The sequence below is a fragment of the Mobula hypostoma genome, chromosome 3 (assembly GCF_963921235.1).
Source record: "Mobula hypostoma chromosome 3, sMobHyp1.1, whole genome shotgun sequence".
NCBI lineage: Eukaryota > Metazoa > Chordata > Chondrichthyes > Myliobatiformes > Myliobatidae > Mobula > Mobula hypostoma.
In genome coordinates, this window is record NC_086099.1 from 52,524,238 (window position 1) to 52,547,092 (window position 22,855).

Below are 22,855 nucleotides of genomic sequence, written 5' to 3' on the forward strand. Positions count from 1 at the left end.
AGCAGCTACACCTTCTACTTTCCCTTTCAACCAACAAGGACCAGCTGTGAAGTGCTAGAAGCAGCCTCAGGATGTGAAAAATGCTTATATATATATTCATCTTCTTATCGTGGCTGTGACTGAGGGAAACTCAGAAACTATTCAACACTGTGGAATCCAATCTATTACCGGTTAAAATGAACACAAACTGCTCCTTGTAATCAATAGCAATTCAAGCAAGATCTTTATGCTTTAGTTGATGCCAGAAATAATAACATTGTTCGTAGAAGACATTCTGTGATCCCACAACAAACTAGAAGATATGCTCTTTTGTGGCAGTAGAATTGATAATTACATCATGTCTGATGTAAAGTGAATGTTTGTAAAGTTGTTGAGTTACTGGACTAATCAAGTAGTCATGTAACTCAGCAGCTTCAAATTACTGTTGAACTAATTATTATTGGACTAATAATCATAGCTGTTGCTTTTATGATCAGGAGGCATCCCACCATGGCTGCTGTGAAATTTAAATTCAGTTAATTAATTTACATCTGGAATTAAAAAAGCTATTATCAGGAAATTGCTTGTGAAACTACAGAATTGAATTAATGAAGTAATGTAAAAATGTATCCGGTTTACTAGTTTGCTTTATTCTACCCACTACTGCAGAGATGGCTCTACTCAGAGATGGCAGTTTTGTGACTCAGTTGATCAAAATCTCTGTTTAAAAAAACTCTACAATTAGAACAAATACAGACACACCATCCAGAGTCATCAAGGCACGGGGCATGATAAAAACTAATAAACCTGAACTCTCTTTCTCACTAACAACTGAAGATATTCAAAATTTGAGAGACCTGTCCCACAGTTTCATCAAGCAACTGGTTAATGTAGTTACACTTACGTAATTATATCTGTTAGATGACTTCCCAAACTGCTCCATTATGATCCTGGTCTATCATCCAGACAGACTCAATAATGTTGCAGTGGTGTGTTGTAAGAATGGCATAGGGCAGGGCCAGGCACAGGAGTGGGCCAGTCATTATATCACACTGAGAAAATACACTCAGTGGCCACTTTATTAGGTACCTCCTGCACCTAAATGTATGCTTGTGGTCACTTGCAGCTTTAGCCCATCCACTTCAAGGTTCGACATGTTGTGCATTTGGAGATGGTTTTCTACACACCACTGTTGTAACACAAGGTTACTTGAGTTACCGTAGCCTTCTTGTCAGCTTGAACTAGTCTGGCCTCTCTCATTAACAAGACATTTTTGTACACAGAGCCATTCTCTGTAAACCCTACAGATTGTTGTGAGTGAAAATTCAGGAACAACAGTGTCTGAGATACTCAAACCACCTCATCTGGCATCAACAATTCTGATATTTGGTTTGAACAACAACTGAAACTCTTGATCATGCCTGCATGCTCTTATGCATTGAGTTGCTGCATATAATTGGCAGATTATATATTTGCATTAATGAACAGGTGTACAGGTGCACGCAATAAGATAGCTACCCAGCTTATCTAGCCAGCTCATAGCTGCTTGAAGTGTTCCTTCAAAACAGCCAAAATTAAATAGGTCTCCAGAACAACTGGAATCAGGAAAAAAAATAGGCAAAGATATCTTTAACTGACTGCCATGACTTATTCTGCGTCAACTGATGAATCAGTACTCTTCTATAATGGAAGAAAGGCCAAGGTTGCACATAAGGCAATAGATTCCAACATTCATAACCAATAGAAGAATAATACAGCAGCACCAGTAACTGAGGGACTTATCTGAGAAAGGGATGGCTACAGATGGTGGGATACTTATCATAGGACATCATGGTGGCGTGGTGATTGACTTAATCCTATTACAGTGCCAACTGTAAGACCAGCGTTCAATCCCCATCACTGTCTGTAATCATTTTGTATATTCTCCCTGTGACCGTGTGGGTTTCCTTCAGGTGCTCTGCTTTTCTCCACATTTCAAAGATTTACAGTCAGCGTTAATAAGTTATGGGCATGCTATATTGGCATTAGAAGTGTTGCAAAACTTGCGGGCTGCCCAGCACAATCCTCACTCATTTGATTTGATAGAACCTAGAAGGATTAGATCTGAGTTGAATGGGTAGTAACGGAGTTCAGGTGTGGGGTAGAGAAGAGAGAGGGATTAGAATGCACAGGAGTTGATAGGTCATTGTAAGAGTAAGATGTATCGGAGCTGAGTGCAATAGTATTGAGAGGGAGCTGGGAGGCAGTAACTGTTAATTCATTGATATACAGTAGGGCAGAAGAGAAAACAGACAGGTCACAGCTCCCATGGTTAAGCATTGCATTCATATAATGTAGTTAATTCTGAGTTTGAAAAAAAATCTGATATTGCACATCCAGTATTATAATTAACCGAAAAATATTGTGGTTGTGGAGTAGAATGCAAAGTCAAACATTTGTAACTTGGCAAATTTTAAAAGTTGAATATTTCCCATCTAACTTGTTCATTTAAAAGTAATTTACCTCTTAACCAAAGATTTTAACTTTGAGACTTAACTTATTCTTCTTTAATCTAGAAAGCTAATTACAACCATCTTACTAAAATTGTTCAACATGGTGGACTTGTTTTAGCTGCTATTGATTCTTTTCGTTGTAAGTTCATATTGGAAATCTTCTCCAAATTATGGAATTGAGTGCCACCTACTCTCATGGTCTCCTCTATTCATGGCAGACATGGCACTGGCTATATCAGCTGCACATCTGTAGTCAGGACATTGGCTTTACATGTCAAAACATATTTCAATGCTCATACTTTAGAATTTTTTAAAGAGTTCATATTTCATTTCCAAGGGAAAATCACTATTTATCTCAGTGCTCTCAGAGCCCCCCTTGGCGTTCATACAGATAAATCAGTGGGCATAATGAAGACCAATCCTATACTAGAGACATGCCTGAAATAGGCATAAAGAAATTATGATTATGAGAGTTCTATGGTATCATGTAGCCCAACTCAAGTAACATTAGGCATCACATATTAGATTATATCACACTAGTGAAGGAAACTCAGTCAGTACTTTGGAAAAGTTTCATATACAGAGGGAGCCAATCTACAATTCTCTATATCATGTTATTTCAATCTGGGGTGTGTCACAACCTATTGACTGAAAATCTTCCAGAATATCATCTTTCCAGCAAAAAATAAACAACAATCCCACAGCTTCATATGCACAGGGCTTCTGGAAGCAACGGCTGAGTGGTGGCCTCTGACCCATGAACTCTCATGTCTCCATAATGTGACCAATGAGATTTCTCAGCTTATGACTTAAATGGAAAAAGACATGAGACGTAATACTCATTGAACAGCTACTTGACAAGCCAAATGCCCCAAATGGCCAATTTCTTTTGCAAAATATTCTGCCTCTGGAGCATAACAGAAATCATTGTACAGAAGTTCTCCATGCATAAGAAAGTATATTAAACACAAACATAATCATAACTGAAATATAAATTCATTCTTACTTGATGCTGCACTTTGACATTTTGGCACAGAGCAATCAAAATTTCAGCTGTCCAAAGATCAAGCAAAGCAATTGACTTCTGTGGTGAACCTTATAGATGACTGGAGGGCTATGTGCAGTAATGTTCATACTAAAGCCAACTTTTAATTTCACTATTTATGCTTGGAAAAATGTCTGTCTTTACAGATACTTATGAGTCTTTCATTTTCCTCCATGGAGTAAATCTAGTTCATTAGTTCTATGGTAATTGAACTCCTCTCTGAACTCATATGGCTCTAACGTCCTCACCCTCTGAACCTTCTACATTGTCCCATATCCATCAGTGGCTGCTCCAGCATTACTTCATCTTTCTTTCAGTGACGAACGAAGAGCCTCACATCTTCCCTTCACCGTATTCACTAGCCACAGAACTGTTCTGTAGCACCACTTGTATGTGCATATATTGGTTTTATTAAGTTGACCAATGCATACAAACACATTTGTCACTTAAGTCATACCAGCCATCTTAAAGAAGGCAGTGGTGAATACAAAAGTACACAGAGTAGATAGATTTTGGTATTGGATTAGTGCACAGTGTTAATTGAGGGCCAATACTACCAAAATTGGAGTTCAGCAATTTATTTAACATACTCTTTACCTCACATAGCTGAATCTTTCCACCAGCACTTTTTACAGGAATCAAGTACAAACATGTTATCTTTTAATTGAAACTTACTAGCTACTTTATTAATTTTTTCAGAATTTCTAAGTTGCAGAAGTCTAGTCTGAGTAGAGTGGCAGAATACTGAAGGATCTTGTCCTCACCTCAAACATTTGCACAAACAAGTAACTCCCAGAAATGGGTACACTTGTAATTTCCACTTGGAGAGCTAATGCCTGAGAGAGGAGCCTTTTAGGAAGAAGCCATGTCCACTTAAGATATTTAGAAGCAATTCACGAAGCGAGGAGTAAACTTGGATAACGTTTATCAATATGGCATCCTTACTGATACAACATCTGCAGCAGCCACAAATCAGAGAGGCCAGAGAACAGCTTTGCCACTAGCTGCTGAGGCTGAGGTCATAAATGATTAACCATCCATTTCCTTTCTCAGGCTGGTTTGGAGATAATTGCAACTACGCATTAATACTGCGTATTAAAAGGGTTTTTTGAAGCAGTGCTCCAAAAAAAAACAAATTGCTGGAGAGCAGCAGATGATAAAGCATAAAGCTTGGTGCAAAATTCAGGCCTCCCCATCGTTGACCATGCACACTTGTTTCGAGCATGAAAAATTTCAGCTCAGAGATATGCTATGATAGAAGATTATTTCCTTGCTTTCTCGTCGAGTTGATGTATAACCACACATAATCTGTCATCCATAGCAACCAATTATCATGCTTTCATGCTGCAGTATTCCATCGTGCCAGCTATATTTATACCACCCTGCCAAATCAAAGGGTGGCTCTGAGTAACAAGTGATATCCACTGACTACTTTGCTATCTTCTTGAGTTTTAGTAGCATTACCCCTTTAAAAACACAAGTCGAGAAAATCACTGCTCTAGAGCTGTTTAAAAGGGACAGCTTGGAATTGTTAAATCATATCAGAATTAGAATAAGAATCAGGTTTATTATCACTAACATATATCATGCAATTCATTGTTTTATGGCATACCATATAACATATAACCATATAACAATTACAGCACGGAAACAGGCCATCTCGGCCCTTCTAGTCCATCCTGAACGCTTACTCTCACCTAGTCCCACTGACCTGCACTCAGCCCATAACCCTCCATTCCTTTCCAGTCCACATAGCAATCCAATTTTCCTTTAAATGACAATATCGAACCTGCCTCTACCACTTCTACTGGAAGCTCATTCCACACAGCTACCACTCTCTGAGTGAAGAAGTTCCCCCTCGTGTCAGCCCTAAACTTTTGCCCCCTAACTCTCAACTCATGTCCTCCTGTTTGCATCTCCCCCACTCTCAATGGAAAAAGCCTATCCACGTCAACTCTATCAATCCTCCTCATAATTTTAAGTACCTCGATCAAGTCCCCCCCCCAACCTTCTACACTCCAAACAATAAAGACCCAACTTGTTCAACCTTTCTCTGTAATTTAGATGCTGAAACCCAGGTAACATTCTAGTAAATCTTCTCTGTACTCTCTCTATTTTGTTGACACCTTTCCTATAATTCATACATAAAATAGTGCGATACATAAAATAGACTATAAATTGCAATAAGAAACATGTAGCAAAATATAAATCAGTAGTGCAAAAAGAGAAGAAAAATGGTGATGTAGCATTCACAGGTTTACTGTCCACTCAGAAATCTGTTAACAGAGGAGATGGGTCTACAATTTATCAGATTGGTATATTTTCCATTAAAATTGGATTGCACAGTGCATAAAAACACTATAGTGATACAAAATCCAATTCTAGGCAACTAGCAGGCATTAACTAATGCAGGTTAGCTTTAAGTGTACTAGCTATCCACAAAACTGGGCCTCCGGCTGAGCCAATAAGCCAATGAATAACATAGTTAGTCCTGGCTGCCAGCTGACGACATTATAATGAGTAGGCACCATGAATTTAGTGCGCCATCTGCACTGGTTTAATGAGATATGGCTAAATCGTGCATAACAATCTTTATATCCATTCTTGGGCTCTATCCAATATGCTCTCGCTGACCCTCAGCAATGAAAAACAAGCAAACATGTTTTAACTTGATTGAATGGTGTTGGAAAATTGCTGGATACATTTTTCACCTAGCCACATTACATAAAAATTGTTAATTTATTTCTTTAGTAATATTTGGGAATTGTTCTTTGAAGTTTTAGTTTCAGGATGATTTTCAATTATAAGACCATAAGACATGGGAGCAAAATTAAGCCATTTGGCTATCAAGTCTGTTCCACCATTCAATACTAGCTGACTTATTTTCCCTCTCAACCCCATTATCCTCCTTCTCCCTGTAATTTTGACCCCTTACCAATTAAATACCTATCAACCTCCACTTTAAATTTGCCTATTGACTTGGCCTCCATGGCATCATCTCTGGCAATGAATTCCACAGATCTATCACTCTCTAGCTAAAGAAATTCTCACCTGTGTTCGAAAGGGACATACTTCGATTCTGAGGCTGTGCCCTGTGGTCCCAGAGTCTCCCACTATTTGAAATATCTTCTCCATATCCATTCTACCTGGGCCTTTTAATATTCAGTACATTTCTACAAGATGTCCCCCTTATTCTTCTAAGCTCAAGTGAGTACAATCCCAGAACCATCACATGTTCCTTTGTATCATCAACAAATTGGACCACAAAGCTATTCATTCTAATTATTAACACATAAAAACTATGACAAAAATGTTATTAATACATGAAAAATAGTGGAGCTAACACTAACACTAACCCCTGCAGAACACCACTAGATACTGGCAGCTAACAAGAATTTCTACAAAATATATTTACAGCATACTTTGACAAAAGGTACTGTCCCAATGAGGATCAACTTTGCCCTCTACTGTTATTCAACTGCAAAAACTCTGTTACCGGTTTAGTGCAAAAATGAGGGTCAATTGTAATGAATGGGTAACAAATTAGTTCTAAATGGTTAAGAATTGATGCATTCTTGAAATAACTGTCTAAATTGTCTATGTGAGGAACTTATGTTATGGGATTATTCTATCATGTTCATTACTTGCAGACAACATGAAATTGGTGCTGACAGCTTCTTAATTTGTTGCTGTGCTCACGCAGCACTATCCAAGGTTCTCACTGCCTGCATGAACTAACAGAAGCAAATATCATCTGTGGCTAACTTAAAGTCTAAAACTTTTAAGTTTGAAGAGGAGAATAAGCATACTTGTATTCACAGAGAAACAACGCCCAGAATATGTACAAGAGGCAGTCAGAAGAAGCAACAACTTGGGTTAATTGCTAAAGTGCAGGAAAACGTTAAGCTATATCAAATGAGCTGTCAAAGGTGAATAAATTCATCTTCCAGACCTTGGCCTCAATACTCTTTGTGCAATTGGATCCTTGATTTCCTCACTTGCAGAGCCCTGTCAGTTCAGATTGGCAATGACATCTCCTCCACAACCTCCATCTGTACAGGGGCACTACAATGCTTTGTGCTTAGCCCCCTGCTCTAGTCAGTTTGTTCTTATGACTGTGAGGCTAAGCACAGCTCCAATGCTAAGACTGCTGACAACACCACTGCTGATGGCCGAATCAAAGGCGGTGATGAACCAGCATACAAGAGGGAGACTGCAGATCTGGCTGAGTGGTGTCAGAACAACCTCTCACAAAGGAGCTGATTATTGACTTCAGGAGGAGGAAACTGCAGGTCCATGAGCCAGTCCTCATCAGGGGATCAGAGGTAGAGAGGGCCAACAACTTTATATTCCTTGGTGTTATCACTTCGGGGGATCTGTCCTGAGCCCAGCACATAAGTGTAATTACAAAGCACGCACTGCAGCACCTCGACTTCCTTAGAAGTTTACGAAGATTCAGCATGATATCTAAAACTTTGACAAACTTCTACAGATATGCAGTGAGAGCATATTAACTGGTTGCATCACAGCCTGGTATGGAAACACCAATGCCCTTGAATGGAAAATCCTACACAAAGTAGTGAATAGAGCCCAGTCCATCATAGGTAAAAGCATACCCACCATTGAGCACATCTACGCAGAGTGCTGTCTCAGAAAAGCAGTGCCCATCAACAAGGATCCCCACCGCCCAAGTCATGCTCCCTTCTTGCTGCCGCCAGCAGGAAGAAGGTATAGGAGCCTCAGGACTCACACCTCCAGGTTCGGGAACAGCAATTACCTCTCAACCATCAGGCTCTTGAACCAGAGCAGATAACTTCACTCCCCCCACCATTTTTCTGTTCCCACAACCTATCAACTCACTTTCAAGGACTCTTCATGTCATGTTCTCAATACTTACTGCTTATTTATCTATTATTATCTCCTTCATATTTACCCAGTTTGTTGTTCTTTGCATATTGGTTGTTTGTAGGTGCTGGTTCTACAGTGTTTCTTGGATTTACTGTGTATGCCCACAATAGAATGAATCTCAGGGTTGTACATGGGGACATATATGTACTTAAATAATATATTTCCCTTGACCTTTGAACTTTGAAATGGATTTGTTCTCTTTTTGCAAACAACGCATATCTGAACAATCCATATTGTTGGCCAGATACAAGAGTTATAACTGAGCTGAAGAAGGTGTTTTGGAAACAAGCGTGCCTTTTTCTAGAGTGCAGGCCTTCGTTACTGCTCTGGTACGTTGTCAGGTTTTGTTGACCGTACTGCATCCATTGCTTTCAGCCATTTCTTAATTTGTGTTTCAGATCATTACAAATTGTGGCGGTGTACATTTCTGCTGCTGACGATGACTCAAAGATTACCATGGATGCCCGTTTTCGAGCTGCCAGATGCTTGCTGATATATCCCATTTATTATTATGCCACAAAATGCGATGGAAGGAGTCCTCACCATGTAAAATGAAACTTCATTTTCACTAGGACTGTGAGCTGATGAATATCATGCACAGATGCAGCTTCCACAGGTGAGACCAGGTTAAAATTGATTTAGCCCTCATACTGACACGTTCACTATCTGTCACAGGCCACAGGCCACTCTGGCAGTTACGTCCTTCATGACTTGACTGGCTCAAAATCAAGCCTTTTTATATATAACACTGAAGTCCCCTATTCAAAGCATACTTTGTGCCCTAGCTAATCTCAGATTTTCGTCCAGTGTTCAGCATGAAGAATCGCATTCATCGGATGAGGGAGAATGGTCGGTAGTGTCCTTGCCTTGTTTGACCTAATGCCATGGCACTTCATAAGATATGGAGTTATTGCTAAGGGCACTAAGGATTACATTTTTCTACCTGCATAACACTGTTCTTCTACTGTAATTGTCTGTCCTCCTGTTGAGTCAAGGCATGCCAGATTATAATGGACATGTCTGGTACATTGCCTTTTGCTTTTAATTCTCTGAGTCAATCTCATTTTTGATTAGTCTGTAGGGTAGGTTTCCCAATGGAAATCTCCACCTTTACTATTGAAGCTCTGAAATTTGTTTTCTGGAGACCCTCAGACTGAGGTTTTTACAAATATATTCTTTCTCTTTTTAAACATAGGGGTACTGGAACAAATGAATGATCTGCTAAATCACTTCACTGGACATTTAAGAGTCAAATAAATGGGGTGAGTCTGGAGCCATATGCAACAATAGCAAATCTGATGCAGATAATGCATGTTTCTATACAGTGTAGTGCACTCCTCTGTGCGTAGATACGAACTGGCCACCAGATATGCACAGTGCAACACCCGTAGTTTCTTCCATGGCACCATTTAGTAAAGCCAGTCAGAGTTGAGCACAACAGAAACAGGCCTTTCAGCTCACATCTATGCTGACCAGTTGCCTACCTGAGTAAAAAGCTCAAAGCTTTTAACCTTTTTTGAAACAACTCTCAACTAAATGCAACAATTGAGGCAACAATGTAGGAAGTACGTTACCACAGGGATCTTGAAGGAAACAAAATATTCAATAATGCTAAAATGCTTAGTCCCCAGAAATGTAACAACCCTCTGTGAACAATAACCATCTGCATATGTTCATCATATCTATTTACTGCTTACATGCAGATATACATGATATTCACATATAGCTGCTCTGTGAGTTTAATAGAGCTACAGGCTCCCTTAACTTTTGCAATCTTCATAACTACAAAGGCATTTTTGTTACTGCTAGGATACCCAGCTCAGACATTCTTGATTCCAGTGAATTACATCCTTTTATGCACTCAGTGGCGACTTTATGAGGTGCAACTGTACACTTGCTCATTAATGCAAATGTCTAATCGGCCAATCATTGTGTTGGCGCGTGGCCAAGTGGTTAAGGTGTCGGTCTAATGGCCTGAAGGTCGCTAGTTCGAGCCTCAGCTGAAGCAGCGTGTTGTGTCCTTGAGCAAAGCACTTAACCACACATTGCTCTGCGACGACACCGGTACCAAGCTGTATCAGCCCTAGTGCCCTTCCCTTGGACAACATCGGTGGTGTGGAGAGAGGAGGCCTGCAGCACGGGCAACTGCCAGTCTTCCATACAACCTTGCCCAGGCCTGCGCCCCGGAAACCTTCCAAGGCGCAAATCCATGGTCTCACGAGACTAATGGATGCCTATAATCAGCCAATCATGTGGCAGCAACTCAATGCATAAAAGCATGCAGACATGGTCAAGCTATTCAGTTATTGTTTAGACCAAACATCAGAATGGGGTAGAAATGTGAAATGAGTGACTTTGAACAAGAATGATTGTTGGTGTCAGAAGGGGTGGTTTGAGTATTTCAGAAACTGCTGACCTCCTGGGATTTTCACGCACAACAGTCTCTAGAGTTTATAGAGAGCGATGTGAAAAAAAAAACAAAATAAAAACATCCAGGAACTGGCAGTTCTGAGGGCAAAAAATACCTCGTTGATGAGAGAGGTCAGAAATGACCAGAGTGGTTCAAGGTGACAGTAACTCAAATAACTACACATTACAATAGTGGTGTGCAGATGTGCATCTCTGAATGCACAACACATTGAAACTTAGAGTGGATGGGCTACAGCAGAAGACCATGAATATGCACACAGTGGCCAGTTTATTAGCTACAAGAGGTACCCAATAAAGTGGCCACAGAATATATATAATCCACACAATTTGGGATCAGAAATGCCCCAATACGCTGCCCAGAAACATCTGTACCAGAGAACAAATCCTATCACAAACCTGGACTCATTTTGCATATTGTATTCGCGATCACTATCCTCTTGAGTATCATACAAATGCACCCAGTTGATCAATATGCATCCATCCACATTTGTCATTCAGCTTCTAATTCCTGACTCTCAGAATATCAACAATCTCCTCACAATTGCAACTTGACAACCCTCCAAGCACAATATTATCATGGAGTTCCCATCAATCTTATCTCCCAACCCGAGGACTTATGCCACCTTTTTCTGGTTCATTATATCTTGCACCCATCCTTCCAAGTTCACCTGTAGCAAATTCAACTGGCAAACCATTAACATTTCAGCTGTAATATTCTGTGATAGATTTGGGAATGCTCCTGTGTAAAATCACCAGCAGTGCCAGCTGATGACTCTTGGATCTATTGTCCAATAACTGGATACTCTTTTTTTGGCTATCCTGTTCACAGAATTTTCAGGCTTCCTACTGAATAAAAAGGGAACACAGAAATATGTTGAATTTCACTACAGATCACTTATATGATCAACTCTACCACCCTAACATGTGGACAGTTATCAGAAATCAGTTCCTCCCAGGTGCCCTCTGTTGTAAAAACAAACTTCAGAGCTTAAATAGATGGCAGCACTTCCAACCACTTTGGATGAATGTTAACCAGCAAAAGGAAATGTTTTTATTCCTACTGAAAGAAGATCCCATGTATGCTTTCGAGGGGACAAGCCAGCCACCTCACATCTAGAACAAAGTAGAAAGCACCTGTAGCCTTCAGTCCGATACGTCAAGCAGGATTTCACCAAATCCTCAATATAGTCATAGTCATACTTTATTGATCCCGGGGGAAATTGATTTTCAATACAGTTGCACCATAAATAATAAATAGTAATAGAACCATAAATAGTTAAATAGTAATATGTAATTTATGCCAGTAAATTATGAAATAAGTCCAGGACCAGCCTATTGGCTCAGGGTGTCTGACCCTCCAAGGGAGGAGTTGTAAAGTTTGATGGCCACAGGCAGGAATGACTTCCTATGACACTCTGTGCTGCATCTCGGTGGAATGAGTCTCTGGCTGAATGTACTCCTGTGCCCACCCAGTACATTATGCAGTGGATGGGAGACATTGACCAAGATGGCATGCAACTTAGACAGCATCCTCTTTTCAGACACCACAGTGAGAGAGTCCAGTTCCATCCCTACAACATCACTGGCCTTATGAATGAGTTTGTTGATTCTGTTGGTGTCTGCTACCCTCAACCTGCTGCCCCAGCACACAACAGCAAACATGATAGCACTGGCCACCACAGACTCGTAGGACATCCTCAGCATCGTCCGGCAGATGTTAAAGGACCTCAGTCTCCTCAGGAAATAGAGACGGCTCTGACCCTTCTTGTAGACAGCTTCGGTGTTCTTTGACCAGTCCAGTTTATTGTCAATTCGTATCCCCAGGTATTTGTAATCCTCCACCATGTCCACACTGACCCCCTGGATGGAAACAGGGGTCACCAGTACCTTAGCTCTCCTCAGGTCCACCACCAGCTCCTTAGTCTTTTTCACATTAAGCTGCAGATAATTCTGCTCACACCATGTGACAAAGTTTCCTACCGTAGCCCTGTACTCAGCCTCATCTCCCTTGCTGATGCATCCAACAATGGCAGAGTCATCCGAAAACTTCTGAAGATGACAAGACTCTGTGCTGTAGTTGAAGTCCGAGGTGTAAATGGTGAAGAGAAAGGGAGACAAGACAGTCCCCTGCGGATCTCCATATTCTGGACAATCTCAGTACTCCAACTCCTGGCATCCTATATACTTCAACACTTGGAACCACTGCTCTGTCCATAATTCAGACAACTCTAATATGTGAACAGCTTGTGCGGACATTTCCAGAGAGTTTGATTCTGTCACTCAACACCAATCTCCGATTCACTCCACCATGACAGAGTGTACTCGTACATCTCCCATTACCTGCCATGGAGGAATAGTAGGGGGAATGGCTTGGTAATCACACAGGCTGCAAGTAAAAATCCTTTCCTACAATTTGCAGTCAAACAGTTCTCCATTCCAAAGCAGTCATGCCAACACACCTGCTGTAGTATTCAGTATTAATAAGCAATATTTAATAGAGTAATCTAGATAGAACAACAAAGTAGCCTAGACATTTGGTGCCTCAATTGCCACCATTGGAATAACTGACTTTTGGCCAAAAAAAGGCTGGCAATGTTTATTATTCATGACTAAAATGAAAGGTCGTCCAAAAAGAAACTTATGAATTTGAACATTGCCCAAAAACTCTATCGTTTTACAGCAGCTGTTAATTTTAACAATGATCTTATAATGATACTCATGCGGCAAGCCTATGTAAATTTCTTCAGAGAAACCCTTCATTTGTGAGTTGCCTTGCATGTTTCCAGAATCCCAATCTGCTGGCAGTCTTCTGAAGCTCTTACCCTCAAAAATTATCTTAGGCTTTCTTGCCTGTTGGATCTTCATGACTCAAGATTTCTTTTAGAGTCATAGAGTTATAGAATAAAAGAACAGAAACAGGCCCTTTAGCCCATCTAGTCTGTGTCAAACAATTAATCTGCCTAGTCCCCTTGTTCTGCAGATGGACCATGTCCTCCATACCCCTCCCATCCATGTACCTCTTCTATATTGAAATCAAAGGCACATCCACCACTTCTGCTGACAGGTTGTTCCACACTCTCATCAACCTCTGATTGAAGAAGATCCCCCCCATGTTCTCCTTAAACATTTCACATTTTACTCTTAACCCACTGTTGTATACTGAGAGGTAGTGCAGGATACATAGGACACCAGCATGCAGGCTGTTCAACTGAACTTTATTGACAACACTGCTTGTACAATATGTGAACTCCTCCCAAGTGGGAGCAGCTAATCGTGTGGCATTGGATTAACTCATTAACGACCACAACACCCATGACTTCTAGTTCTAGTTTCACCAAACCTTAATGCAAAAAGCCCGCTTGCACTTACTCCATCTGTTCCCCTCTATCAAATCTCTCCTCACTCTCCTACTGTCTAGGGAATAAAGTTGTAAACTATTCAACTTTTCCCTATAACTCAGGTCCTCATGTCCTGGCAATGTCTTTGTAAATTTTCTCTACACACTTCCAATCTTATTGACATCTTTTCTGAAGTAGGGTACAAAAACGGCACACGATACTCCAAATTAGGCCTCACCAGCATAAGACCAAAAGACCATAAGATATAGGAGCAAAATTGGGCCATTTGGCCCATAGAGACTGCTCTGCCATTTCATTAAGGCTGATCTATTTCCCTTTCAGCCCAATCTCCTGCCTTCTCCCCATAACACTTCATGCCCTGACTAAATAAGAATCTATCAACTTCTGCCTTAAATATACCCAATGACTTGGCCTCCACAGCTGCCTGTGGCAATGAATTCCACAGATTCACCACTCTCTGGCTAAAGAAATTCCTCCTCATCTCTGTTGTAAATGGGCATTCCTCTATACTGAAGCTGTGTTCTCTGGTCTAGACTCCCCCACTATGGGAAACATCCTCTCCACATCCACTCTTTCCAGGCCTTTCAACATTCGATAGATTTCAATGAGATCTCCCCTCATTCATCTGAATTCCAACAAGTGCGAGCCAAGAGCCGTCAAATGCTCCTCATATCATTAGCCTCCTTTCAATCCTGGACTCATTTTCAAGAAGCTCCTTTGAACCCTCTCCAATCTCATACATCCTTTCTTCTATAAGGTGCCGAAAGCTTCTCACAATACTCCGTGAGGCCTCACCGGTGCCTCATAAAGCCTCAGCAATACATCCTTGCTTTAATATTCTAGTCCTCATCTAATACAACTTAACCCATGACCTCTAGTTCTAGTTTTTTCAATATCTTATATCACTTCAATGCTTTGATTTATGATACCGAATGAGTCAAAATCTCTATTTACAGCCCTATCTACCTGTGATGCCACTTTCAAGGAATTATGGACCTGGATTCCCAGATCCTTCTGCAAGGCGGTGGGAATGAAGCGACAGGGAGCTTGGACAAGATGGGAGTTTGCGGTTGAGAGGAAAGTGACCTGGACTGATCTTTGGAAAGCCAAACCACACCGCATCCAATTACTCATCCAGGCAGCGTATGATGTGCTTCCAAGCCCATCAAACCTGCACACATGGGGCAAGGCAGAGTCATCTGCGTGCCCACTGTGCTCCAAGCGAGGAACCCTGGAGCAATCCTCAGCGGCTGTGCAAGGGCACTTGGTGAGGGACGGTACCGATGGAGGCATGATCAGGTCCTGAAGACCATCGCTGAAGCTGTCAGCGCAGGAGTTGAGTGGGCGAAGCGGTCCCGACCCTACAAGCAGACCATTGCCTTTGTCAGAGCTGGGGAGCAGCCAATACCCGCCAAAAAAACATCTGCAGGCATCCTGACCTCTGCAGGGGACTGGCAGCTGTTGGTGGACCTCGAACAGCAGCTGAAGTTCCCCAACCATATCGCAGCCACCACCCTGCGACCAGACATTGTCCTTGTGTCTGAGTCTACTAAGCAAGTGATGCGGCTGGAGCTGACAGTCCCATGGGAAGATCACTTGGAGGAGGCCTTTGAAAGGAAGTTCTCCAAGTACGCAGGACTGGTCAGCAATTGTCAGCAGGCTGGATGGAGAGCGAGATGTCTCCCAGTGGAGGTTGGTTGTAGGGGATTCGTAGCCCGTTCTTTAGTTAGGGCCTTCAGCATTTTGGGCATCGAGGGAGAGAGGAAGAGGAGAGCCATCCATTGTACCACCGATGCAGCAGAGAGGGCCTCAAGATGGCTGTGGCTCAAAAGAGGGGAGCCATGGAGTCATAAGTAGCTAGCCATCTGGACACAAGCTGGGGTCTGATTAGCCCCGGCTGGGTCACCTGGAGGAGGTTGTATGATGTTGAAAGACCCGAAACACCCGATGATTCCAGGAACATCACTGAAGATGTGTCCAGCGGCGTCGGTAGATGTATGTACACAGCTTACACCCTGAGTTCATCAGTGACACCAGGAAAGACTGGGTGACAACCGCAAAAAGAGTGGTGGTGACTGGAGGGTCAGTGACAGCCCGGAGAGACGGCAACCGGGGCAGAACGGGCTGGCAACCCAATCTGCGTCCTCTGAGAGGAGGACCCCCACAAAGCTATGATGAATCTAAGGGAAAGATACCCCCAGGGGTGCCCGAGAGTGGGGGAGGATGAGCACTCCAGTCGGACGGACACAGCAGCATCAGACCCAGGCAACGAACAAACGACTATGAGGAAGCAGTGTGCATGTGGCAAAATCTGCAAGAACGATCGCGGCTTGAAGATCCATCAAGCGAGGATGAAGTGTTTGGCGGGAGCAGGAGCAGCACAACGCGCAGGTGTCCAACCTGGTGAGACGAAGAAGGTGCCAGGCCCAGAGTCACCCCATAGTGCCTGGAACCTCCAAGTGTTGCAAACTAATCCCTCTAACATCAAGTCTAACAGGAGGTGGATCAAATGGCCTGCAGCTAACATGACTTCACAGTGGAAGCGTTTGTTGAAGATCAAAGGAACAGAGCACAGAAAATTGGGTCACTGTCAGGCGAGGGAAGAGGAAAGGGCAGGCAGAACAGGGTTCCCCTGTGGCCATTCCCCTCAACAACAAGTATACCGCATTGGATACTATTGGGGGGGATGACTTACCTGGGACTAGCTGCAGTAGCCGGATCTCTGGCACTGAGTCTGGCTCTGCAGTGCAGAAGGGAGGGTGGAAAAAGAGGAGAGCAGTAGTGATAGGGGACTCGATAGTTAGAGGTGCAGATAGGAGGTTCTGTGGTCGTGACAGAGAATCCAGGATGGTTTATTGCCTCCCGGGTGCCAGGGTCAAGGATGTCTCTGATCGATTGCATGACATTCTGAAGTGGGAGGGTGATCAGCCAGATGTTGTGGTGCACATCGATACCAATGAAATAGCAAGGAAGAGTGAGGAGGTCCTGGACAGTGAGTATAGAGAGCTTGGTAGGAAGTTGAAAAGCAGGACCTCAAGGGTGGTAATCTCAGGATTGCTACCTGTGCTACATGCCAGTGAGGGTAGGAATAGGATGCTCTGGAGGATGAACAAGTGGCTGAGGAACTGGTGTGGGGGGCAGGGTTTCAGATTTCAGGATCATTGGGACCTCTTCTGGGGCAGGTGGGACCTGTACAAGAGAGACGGGTTACACTTGAACTACAGGGAGACCAATATCCTTTCAGGGAGGTTTGTTAGTGCTACTGAGCACTAGAAATTAAACTAGATTTGCAGGGGATGGGAACCAAAGTGCCAGAGCTGACAGTGTGGCTGGGGTGAAAATAAATGATGTTAAAAGTTCAAGCAAATCCGCTAATAGAAAGGTTGTGAGTGGTGGTAAAAATCTTCTGAGGTGTATATATTTCAATGCTAGGAGTATTGCGGGGAAGGCGGATGAGTTGAGGGCGTGGATTGACACGTGGAATTATGATGTTGTAGCAATTAGTGAAACTTGGCTACAGGAGGGGCAGGCCAGGGTTCCGATGTTTCAGATGTGATCGAGGCAGAGGAATGAAAGGTGGGGGAGTAGCATTGCTTGTTCGGGAAAATATTACAGCAGTGCTCAGGCAGGACAGATTAGAGGGTTTGTCTACTGAGTCCTTATGGGTGAAGCTGAGAAACAGGAAAGGTATGGCCACGTTAGTGGGATTGTATTACAGACCACCCAATAGTCAACGAGACTTGGAAGAGCAAATCTGCAGAGAGATAGCAGGCAACTGCAGGAAACATAAAGTTGTGGTGGTAGGGGATTTTAATTTTCCATATATTGATTGGGACTCCCATACTGTTAGGGGTCTAGATGGTTTAGAGTTTGTAAAATGTGTTCAGGAAAGTTTTCTAAATCAATATATATAGAGGGACCAACTAGAGGGGATGCAATATTGGATCTCCTGTTAGGAAACGAGTTAGGACAAGTGACGGAAGTCTGTGTAGGGGAGCACTTTGGTTCCAGCGACCATAACACCATTAGTTTCAATTTGATCATGGACAAGGATAGATCTGGTCCTGGGGTTGAGGTTCTGAACTGGAAGAAGGCCAAATTTGAAGAAATGAGAAAGGATCTAAAAAGCGTGGATTGGGACAGGTTGTTCTCTGGCAAAGATGTGATTGGTAGGTGGGAAGCCTTCAAAGGAGAAATTTTGAGAGTGCAAGGTTTGTATGTTCCCGTCAGGATTAAAGGCAAAGTAAATAGGAATAAGGAACCTTGGTTCTCAAGGGATATTGCAACTCTGATAAAGAAGAAGAGGGAGTTGTATGAAATGTATAGGAAACAGGGAGTAAATCAGGTACTTGAGGAGTATAAGAAGTGCAAGAAAATACTTAAGAAAGTAATCAGGAGGGCTAAAAGAAGACATGAGTTGCCTTGGCAGTCAAAGTGATTGATAATCCAAAGAGCTTTTACAGGTATATTAAGAGCAAAAGGATTGTAAGCGATAAAATTGGTCCTCTTGAAGATCAGAGTGGTCAGCTACGTGCAGAACCAAAGGAAATTGGGGAGATCTTAAATAGGTTTTTTGTGTCTGTATTTACTAAGGAAACTGGCATGAAGTCTAAGGAATTAAGGGAATCAAGTAGTGAGATCATGGAAACTGTACAGATTGAAAAGGAGGAGGTGCTTGCTGTCTTGAGGAAAATTAAAGTGGATAAATCCCCGGGACCTGACAGGGTGTTCCCTCAGACCTTGAAGGAGACTAGTGTTGAAATTGCGGGGGCCCTGGCAGAAATATTTAAAATGTCGCTGTCTACGGGTGAGGTGCCGGAGGATTGGAGAGTAGCTCATGTTGTTCCATTGTTTAATGTAAGAGGATTTCTTGGAATGTATGCGGGATGGTTTTCTGAACCAATATGTCGAGGAACCGACTAGAGAGCAGGCTATTCTGGACTGGGTTTTGAGCAATGAGGAAGGGTTAATTAGCGATCTTGTCGTGAGAGGCCCCTTGGGTAAGAGTGACCATAATATGGTGGAATTCTTCATTAATATGGAGAATGACATAGTTAATTCAGAAACAAAGGTTCTGAACTTAAAGAGGGGTAACTTTGAAGGTATGAGACGTGAATTAGCTAAGATAGACTGGCAAATGACACTTAAAGGATTGACGGTGGATATGCAATGGCAAGCATTTAAAGGTTGCATGGATGAACTACAACAATTGTTCATCCCAGTTTGGCAAAAGAATGAATCAAGGAAGGTAGTGCACCCGTGGCTGACGAGAGAAATTATCAATTCCAAAGAAGTAGCATACAAATTAGCCAGAGAAAGTGGCTCACCTGAGGACTGGGAGAAATTCAGAGTTCAGCAGAGGAGGACAAAGGGCTTAATTAGGAAGGGGAAAAAAGATTATGAGAGAAAACTGGCAGAGAACATAAAAACAGACTGTAAAAGCTTTTATAGATATGTAAAAAGGAAAAGACTGGTAAAGACAAATGTAGGTCCCCTGCAGACAGAAACAGGTGAATTGATTATGGGGAGCAAGGACATGGCAGACCAATTGAATAATTACTTTGGTTCTGTCTTCACTAAGGAGGACATAAATAATCTTCCAGAAATAGTAAGGGACAGAGGGTCCAGTGAGATGGAGGAACTGAGTGAAATACATGTTAGTAGGGAAGTGGTGTTAGGTAAATTGAAGGGATTGAAGGCAGATAAATCCCCAGGGCCAGGTGGTCTGCATCCTAGAGTGCTTAAGGAAGTAGCCCAAGAAATAGTGGATGCATTAGTGATAATTTTTCAAAACTCGTTAGATTCTGGACTAGTTCCTGAGGATTGGAGGGTGGCTAATGTAACCCCACTTTTTAAAAAAGGAGGGAGAGAGAAACCGGGGAATTATAGGCCGGTTAGCCTAACGTCGGTGGTGGGGAAACTGCTGGAGTCAGTTATCAAGGATGTGATAACAGCACATTTGGAAAGCGGTGAAATGATCGGACAAAGTCAGCATGGATTTGTGAAAGGAAAATCATGTCTGACGAATCTCATAGAATTTTTTGAGGATGTAACTAGTAGAGTGGATAGGGGAGAACCAGTGGATGTGGTATATTTGGATTTTCAAAAGGCTTTTGACAAGGTCCCACACAGGAGATTAGTGTGCAAACTTAAAGCACACGGTATTGGGGGTAAGGTATTGGTGTGGGTGGAGAATTGGTTAGCAGACAGGAAGCAAAGAGTGGGAATAAACGGGACCTTTTCAGAAAGGCAGGCGGTGACTAGTGGGGTACCGCAAGGCTCAGTGCTGGGACCCCAGTTGTTTACAATATATATTAATGACTTGGATGAGGGAATTAAATGCAGCATCTCCAAGTTTGCGGATGACACGAAGCTGGGTGGCAGTGTTAGCAGTGAGGAGGATGCTAAGAGGATGCAGGGTGACTTGGATAGGTTGGGTGAGTGGGCAAACTCATGGCAGATGCAATTTAATGTGGATAAATGTGAAGTTATCCACTTTGGTGGCAAAAATAGGAAAACAGATTATTATCTGAATGGTGGCCGATTAGGAAAAGGGGAGGTGCAACGAGACCTGGGTGTCATTACACACCAGTCATTGAAAGTGGGCATGCAGGTACAGCAGGCGGTGAAAAAGGCGAATGGTATGCTGGCATTTATAGCAAGAGGATTCGAGTACAGGAGCAGGGAAGTACTACTGCAGTTGTACAGGGCCTTGGTGAGACCACACTTGGAGTATTGTGTGCAGTTTTGGTCTCCTAATCTGAGGAAAGACAGCTTTGCCATAGAGGGAGTACAAAGAAGGTTCACCAGATTGATTCCTGGGATGGCAGGTCTTTCATATGAAGAAAGACTGGATGAACTGGGCTTGTACTCGTTGGAATTTAGAAGATTGAGGGGGGATCTGATTGAAACGTATAAGATCCTAAAGGGATTGGACAGGCTAGATGCGGGAAGATTGTTCCCGATGTTGGGGAGGTCCAGAACGAGGGGTCACAGTTTGAGGATAGAGGGGAAGCCTTTTAGGACCGAGATTAGGAAAAACTTCTTCATGCAGAGAGTGGTGAATCTGTGGAATTCTCTGCCACAGCAAACTGTTGAGGCCAGTTCATTGGCTATGTTTAAGAGGGAGTTAGATATGGCCCTTGTGGCTACAGGGGTCAGGGGGTATGGAGGGAAGGCTGGGGCGGGGTTCTGAGTTGGATGATCAGCCATGATCATAATAAATGGCGGTGCAGGCTCGAAGGGCCGAATGGCCTACTCCTGCACCTATTTTCTATGTTTCTATGTTTCTATGTTTAAAAAAGGATCGAAAAGTAATCCGGGAAATTATAGGCCGGTAAATTTAACGTCGGTAGTGTAAGTTATTGGAGGGAGTTCTAAGAGACAGAATCTACAAGCATTTGGATAGACAGGGACTTATTAGGGAGAGTTAACATGGCTTTGTGCGTGGTAGGTCATGTTTGACCAATCTATTGGAGTTTTTTGAGGAGGTTACCAGGAAAGCGGATGAAGGGAAGGCAGTGGATATTGTCTACATGAATTTCAGTAAGGCCTTTGACAAGGTCCCGCATGGGAGGTTAGTTAGGAAAATTCAGTCGCTAGGTATACATGGAGATGTGGTAAATTGGATTAGACATTGGCTCAATGGAAGAAGCCAAAGAATGGTAGTAGAGAATTGCTTCTCTGAGTGGAGGCCTGTGACTAGTGGTGTGCCACAGGGATCAGTGCTGGGTCCATTGTTATTTGTCATCTATATCAATGATCTGGATGATAATGTGGTAAATTGGATCAGCAAGTTTGCTGATGATACGAAGATTGGAGGTGTAGTAGACAGTGAGGAAGATTTGCAGAGCCTGCAGAGGGACTTGGACCAGCTGGAAAAATGGGCTGAAAAATGGCAGATGGAGTTTAATACTGACAAGTGTGAGGTATTGCACGTTGGAAGGACAAACCAAGGTAGAACATACAGGGTTAATGGTAAGGCACTGAGGAGTGCAGTAGAACAGAGGGATCTGGGAATACAGATAAAAAATTCCCTAAAAGTGGCGTCACAGGTAGATAGGGTCGTAAAGAGAGCTTTTGGTACATTGGCCTTTATTAATCAAAGTATTGAGTATAAGAGCTGGAATATTATGATGAGGTTGTATAAGGCATTGGTGAGGCCGAATCTGGAGTATTGTGTTCGGTTTTGGTCACCAAATTACAGGAAGGATATAAATAAGGTTGAAAGAGTGCAGAGAAGGTTTACAAGGATGTTGCCAGGACTTGAGAAACTCAGTTACAGAGAAAAGTTGAATAGGTTAGGACTTTATTCCCTGGAGCGTAGAAGAATGAGGGGAGATTTGATAGAGGTATATAAAATTATGATGGGTATAGATAGAGTGAATGCAAGCAGGCTATTTCCACTGAGGCAAGGGGAGAAAAAAACCAGAGGACATGGGTTAAGGGTGAGGGGGGAAAAGTTTAAAGGGAAAATTAGAGGAGGCTTCTTCACACAGAGAGTGGTGGGAGTATGGAATGAGCTGCCAGATGAGGTGGTAAATGTGGGTTCTTTTTTAACATTTAAGAACAAATTGGACAGATACATGGATGGGAGGTGTATGGAGGGATATGGTCCGTGTGCAGGTCAGTGGGACTAGGCA